The sequence below is a fragment of the Cuculus canorus genome, chromosome 6 (genome assembly GCF_017976375.1).
Source record: "Cuculus canorus isolate bCucCan1 chromosome 6, bCucCan1.pri, whole genome shotgun sequence".
Taxonomy (NCBI): domain Eukaryota; kingdom Metazoa; phylum Chordata; class Aves; order Cuculiformes; family Cuculidae; genus Cuculus; species Cuculus canorus.
Genome location: NC_071406.1, coordinates 34,200,675 through 34,206,683, shown reverse-complemented (window position 1 = coordinate 34,206,683; position 6,009 = coordinate 34,200,675).

The window sequence follows — 6,009 nt, the reverse complement described above, 5'->3', positions numbered from 1 at the left end:
GACTTTTCAAATACCATGTAGAGTGGCTTGGCAACCACATCTGCCAATTCCCTCAGGACTCTGGGATGCATCTCATCAGGTCCCATAGATCCCATAGACTTACAAATGTTCAGGTTCCTCAGGTGGTCACGAACCTGATTCTCCTCTACTGTGGGAGGGAGTTTACCCATCTTGCTGTCCCATAACCCAGGAGGAGCGAGGAGAGTGGTTATCAGTGAAGACTGAGACAAAAAAGTTGTTCATTACCTCAGCCTTCTCCTCATCTGTTGATATGAGGTCACCGTTCCCAGCCATCAGTGGGGGTACGTTCTCTTTTGACCTTCCTCTTTTGATTGATGTACCTGTAGAAGCCCTTCTTGTTAGTCTTTACTTCCCTTGCCAAGTTCAACTCCAGCTGCACCTTGGCCTTCCTGGCTTCATCCCTATGCAATCAGACAGCGTCTCTATACACATCCCAGGTTCCCTGTCCCTGCTTGGACTGCCTGTGTGGTTCCCTCTTCTTTGGTTTAACCTCGACTCAGTTATGCCGGTCTCTTCCCTTTCCTGCCTGATTTTCTACATACGTGGACTGAGCGCTCTTGCGCTTTATGGAAAGCATCCTTAAATGTTTGCCAGCTCTGTTCTGCTCCCTTGCCCCCCAGAAGTATGTCCAGGGTGTCCTACTGAGTAAGTCCTTGAAGAGCTGCAAGTCTGCTTTGCTGAAATTTAGGGTCGTGACTATACTCCTCACCTGCCCCATATCCCTCTGGACCTTGAACTCCACCAGTGCATGATCACTGCAGCCCAGACTGCCTCTGATCCTAATGTCACTGATGAGTTTGCTTGTATTGGTGACCATAAGGTCCAATATTGCTTCTCCTCTAGTGGGGGCCTCTATCAGCTGGACTAAGAAATTATCCTCAATGCACTCCAGGAGTCTCCTGGATTGCCTACAGCTTGCCATGCTACTTTTCCAGCAGGTGTCAGAGTGGTTGAAGTCCCTCAGTAGGATGAGAGCTCGTGAGCGTGAAGCCTCCTGTTGCTGGAGGAAGAAGACTTCATCAATTGGCTCTCCTTGATGGGGTGACCTGTAATATACACCAACCACATGGTTCCTGTTGTTTCTTCTGTCTTTAATTTTGACCCACAAGCTTTCAACCTGTTTGTGGCTACTCTTCAACGACAGCTCTTCACATTATATCCCTTTGCTGAGATAGAGGGCAGCGCCTCCACCCCTCCTTCCAGGTCTGTCTCTCCTGAACATTCTGTAGCCGTCAGCAGCCACACTCCAGTCATGGCATTCATCCCACCATGTTTCTGTGATAGCAACTAGGTCATAGCTTTCTAGTAGCACGGTAGCTTCCAGCTCCTCCTGCTTGTTCCCTAAGCTTCGTGCGTTTCTGTAAAGGCACTTCAGCTGGGCTGCCAGTCCCAGTATGGACCCCTGAGGGACACCACTCATCATGGATCTCCATCTGGAATTTGAGCCATCGACCACTATTCTTTGAATACAACCATCCAACCAGTTTCTTATCCACCATACTGTTCACCCATGAAATCCATAGCTCTCCAATTTAGAGAAAAGGATGTTGTGAAGGACCACATCAAAAGCATTACAGAAATCCAGGTAGATCGCATCCATTGGTTTACCCGTGTCCACTGCTATGGTTACCCCATCATAGAAAGCCACTAAGTTGGTCATACAGGATTTGCCCGTGGTGAAGCCATGCTGGCTGCCATTAATCACCTCCATGTGCTCTTCCATGATCTTCCCAGGCACAGACGTAAGGCTGACAGATGGGTAGTTCTCACGGTCGTCTTTTCTGCCCTTTTTAAAAATGGGCACATTACCATTCTTTCAGTAGCCAGGGACTTCTCCTGACTGTCATGACTTTCCAAACATCACGGAGAGTGGCTTGGCAACCACATCTGCCAATTCCCTCAGGACTCTGGGATGCACCTCATCAGGTCCCATGGACTTATTATATGTTATCTTCCTGAGGTGTTTGCAAACCTTATCCTCCTCTACTGTGGGAGGAGGTCTACCCCACTGGTCAACATCTTGCTGTCCCATGACCCAAGAGGGGCGAGGAGAGCAGTTATCAGTGAAGACTGAGGCAAAAAATTGTGAAGTACTTCAGCCTTCTCTTCATCTGTTGATACATGATCCCCATTTCCAAACATCAGTGTGGGTATGTTCTCTTTCACCTTCCTCTTTTAATTGACGTAAAAGTCCTTCCTCTTTTAATTGACGTAAAAGCCCTTCTTGTTGGTCTTTACTTCCCTTGCCAAGTTCAGCTCCAGATGCACCTTGGCCTTCCTGACTTCCACCTACACAACCGGGCAGCGTCTCTATACACGTCCCAGGTTCCCTCTCCCTGCTTGCACTGCTTGTGCAGTTCCTTCTTCTTTTTCAGTTTAACCAGCAGGTCTCGACTCAGCCATGCCAGTCTCTTCCCTTTCCTGCCTGATTTTCTACATACAGGGACTGAGCGCTCTTACACTTTATGGAAAGCATCCTTAAATTATTTTCCAGCTCTGTTCTGCTCCCTTGTCTTGGAGGACCATGTCCCAGGGGGTCCTACGTAGTAATTCCTTGAAGAGTTGGAAGTCTGCTTTCCTGAAATTTAGAGACTATACTCCTCACCTGTCCCATACCCCTCTGGACCTTGAATTCCACCAGTGCGTGATCACTGCAGCCCAGGCTGCTACCGATCCTAATGTCACTGATGAATTTGCTTGTATTGGTGACCATAAGGACTAAAAAGCAGAAATAAGGAAAACATTTCAGGCCCTACCTTGCAGAAAACAGAGGACAAAAGCCTCCATGGGCTATCTCTGACTTAAAGCTCTCTTGTAAAATCCGTCTTGTGTGTTCTACAAAAAAACCCAATATATTTTCTTGATGGATGTCCTTTTAACAGCATGGCAATGACGTGGTATGATGTTATTTCTGGAAAATATTACAGGTTTTAATCAAACAATCAAAACCCATTTTGTGAATTAACTCTTGTTTTAAAGGTTCCTAAAATTGCCCAGATTTCCACTACAAACTTTCTATTAATTTCTGGCTTAATGGCTAACAGACATTGAAATAGAAGCATCCAACATCTGTTATATTCAGTTGGCTAAGCATTTGTGCTGTATAAAAGAATGTAATTTACTTTGTATCCCCTCTTCTGGTTTCCTCTTTTTTATTACTGATGACTATAGCTCTCCGGGAGAAAAGAATTAATACCCATACACTACATCTCATTTTATTTGAGCAGAGTAGTTTTACAGTGTAACATTTTGTTGCAATTATCTTTTTAGGGCATTTGTAAGCATCTCAGCAGTTCTATGTGAATCATGTTGTTTCTTCACATAAAAATTTGCAGATATGGTAGCTTAAATATTTCCAATTGTCTTTACACAGGTGTTGGTGACTGGATGAAATGAACTACTACAACTCAGCCCCTGTCCACCGAAATACTGCAGCACATGATGAAGTGTAAGTACACAAGTAAAACTGGAATTTCCTTCAAGTTCTGCTTCTAAATGGGAAATTTCACCTTTTTTTTTAAAAAAAAAAACAAAACCAAAAACAACCCAGGTCTTTCCCCAAATATCCCATTGTGATCATGATGAAGACTGATGATAACAGTTAGCTATTCTCACATAGTACTGGGGATTCATTAATGTGTATAAAAGTCAATGAATATACACATGGTCCACATGCTTTTCCTCCTTTAAGCTATAGCAGTGTATGTACATCCAAGTGACAAAAAAACCCACCCCCAAATTAATAACAATGGTTAAACATTATATTTTAAATATTCACACTATCTTCGTACAAGAAAGTTGGAATTAGACTTTACATTTATATTCCAAATTTAAAGCTAAAAATTATTAAATCTTTTTTTTGAGAACAGGAGGATGGGATGTTCCAAAAATAATTGTCATCTAGAAATCAATGCTGTGCCTAAGGTTTGGAGCAAACGTGCAATCACCACTGTCACATACTTTTGGTAGTAACAGAGTTGAAAACTAGGGCAGCCCCGAGCAACTTTTGTGGCATACGCCTGGGCATACTCTAATCACACTTGTCCTTAATTTTAGTCAACCTGGTACCAAACATCAAGGAAATATGTTAAGAAAACAGGACCTTTGAGAAAAGTCTCTGGGAAATCTCAGTTGTGCGCAGAATACAGGAGCAATGCAAAATGAAACAAGCATTACGTAAAAAAAAAAAAGAGAACAAAACATGAGGAAAGGAACATCTTTCCCATTGACAAGGTATTTGAAAATAGAGCACTTATTTAAAAAGCAGTTACTTAGTCTATAACACTGTTCGTTGCAGTGCCGTATACCTCATGAATCACAGTTTTGATTTTGAAACTCTATCAAATTCCCTTATTGCAAGGTGGTCAGATCACATTAGATAAAACTTTAGGGCTTTTGGATTATTTCATTTAGTCAATGAAAAAAAATAGGGATTTTTAGCTCTTCAGACTCTATACAGATCCTTTTCAGACTGCATAACATTTTCAAACCCATATAGTCAGTGGATTACTGCACATATGAATAGGTTTTGTAAAGTCATCATGCAACTGTGGGCATGCTGGGGGCAAGCTACTGAGGCAGACAGTACCTGTCCCAGCTTCCCTTCTTTAACGCCCCAACCGAATTAAAAATGCATGCCTCAATCCAGCTCTCCCTAATACAGGTGTATACATGTATAGTAAAACAAAAATGAACTGAGAAAACAGAGTAAATATGAAGTTTTATGAAGTTTACAGAGTAAATATGAAGTTTAAATATGAAGAACCAAAGATTAGAGCCTGAGTTGGCAGTTGGATTTGGACAGACCCAATACTCCTCCATGGAGATTGGTAGCCCTTTTTGAATACCACATCCTATATCAATCAGTTCTTAAATTAAGCATCATCTGGGGAAGAGAATTCTTCTTTCTTTGCCTTGTGAAAGAAAGGCAGGGATAATCTGACTCAGCACTTGCCAGTGTGCAGGACTGACGGACTAGCTGCAGCACATAGCCAAAATCAGCATAGGCAACATTTTGCCCACCTGGCCGACCACACAGCACAGGTCAGAAGATGTGGAGGAAAGCTGGGGTATTGTAAACTGGGCACAGGTGAAATGGGAGGCAGCTGAGATATTGCCAAGCAGACAGGATTATGAGTAGTACAGAAATCAGTGGGGAACATTGTGGGTTTAAGGGACATGGAGGAATTGAAAGCTTGGAGGGGGAGAGCTGGCAGATGTGGAGAAGCCAGGAAGGGTAGCAGGTGGAAGGATGAGGACAGGAATTGTAAAATTGTGTCAGAGGGAAAAGAAACCATATTTTACTTAATCTTTTACCATTGGACAAACTAATTAAAAGTTTGCCATCTGGTACAGAGGTTGGTAAGTGACAAATTTTACACCAAAAGTAGTAGTTCAGCAATTTCTTTCCTAAGTTCCTCTGAAACTTCAGCACAGCTGTCATCTGGTCTGGTAATGTCCATGGTTCAATTTGTACCCCCACTGCAAATGTATTTACACTGCATGCACCTTATTATTTAAAGTGTCTGTATCTATCTGGGGACATCCAAGGAGTTGCCCCCACCGGGGTGAACACCTGCAAACAGAGCAGAGCGTGCCATGCAGTTAGAGGGTTTGGACTATATTACAGGAAGTTCTAGCAAATTTTAAGTAAATAACTAATAAAACTAGCTAATAAAATAAATACCAGATCTTACAACAATGTCAAACTTGTTTCAAAATGATTTCATCCAGAGGGAGAGTGTCCTTGTCACGGTTTAGCCCCATCCAGCCAAATCCAGCAGCTAAGACTGTGCAGTTGAGCCTCCAAAATCCCTTCCACCCCATGTTCCAGAGGAAAAGGGGAGAGGGCAATGAGCAGAAAAAGGCTTACGGGTTGGAAACCAGAACTACAGCTTTAATGAAATGATATAATGATAATGATAACAATGAAAATAATTAGAAAGTAATAAAACATATACAAATATATGAGATCGCACCCCCACCCCA